This window comes from Micropterus dolomieu, linkage group LG12, assembly GCF_021292245.1.
Source record: "Micropterus dolomieu isolate WLL.071019.BEF.003 ecotype Adirondacks linkage group LG12, ASM2129224v1, whole genome shotgun sequence".
NCBI lineage: Eukaryota > Metazoa > Chordata > Actinopteri > Centrarchiformes > Centrarchidae > Micropterus > Micropterus dolomieu.
The window spans coordinates 29,455,366-29,455,974 of NC_060161.1; positions in this window are offsets into that span (position 1 = coordinate 29,455,366).

Genomic DNA, 609 nt, shown 5'->3' on the forward strand with positions numbered 1-609 from the left:
ACGTTGCTTGAAGTGCAGTGTAAAGTTTCCACAGTCAGTGATGGTTTGGGGTGCCATGTCATCTGCTGGTGTTGGTCCACTGTGTTTTCTGAGGTCCAAGGTCAATGCAACCGTCTACAAGGAAGTTTTAGAGCACTTCATGCTTCCTGCTGCTGACCAACTTTATGGAGATGCAGATTTAATTTTCCAACAGGACCTGGCACCTGCACACATTGCCAAAGCTACCAGTACCTGGTTTAAGGACCGTGGTATCCCTGTTCTTAGTTGACCAGCAAACTCGCCTGACCTTAACCCTATAGAAAATCTATGGGGTATTGTGAAGAGGAAGATGCGATACGCCAGACCCAACAATGCAGAAGATCTGAAGGCCACTATCAGAGCAACCTGGGCTCTCATAACACCTGAGCAGTGTCACAGACTGATCGACTCCATGCCACGCCGCATTACTGCAGTAATTCAGGCAAAAGGAGCCCCAACTAAGTATTGAGTGCTGTACATGCTCATACTTTTCATGTTCATACTTCATACTCAGTTGGCCAACATTTCTAAAAATCCTTTTTTTGTATTGGTCTTAAGTAATATTCTAAGTTTTGGAGATACTGAATTTGG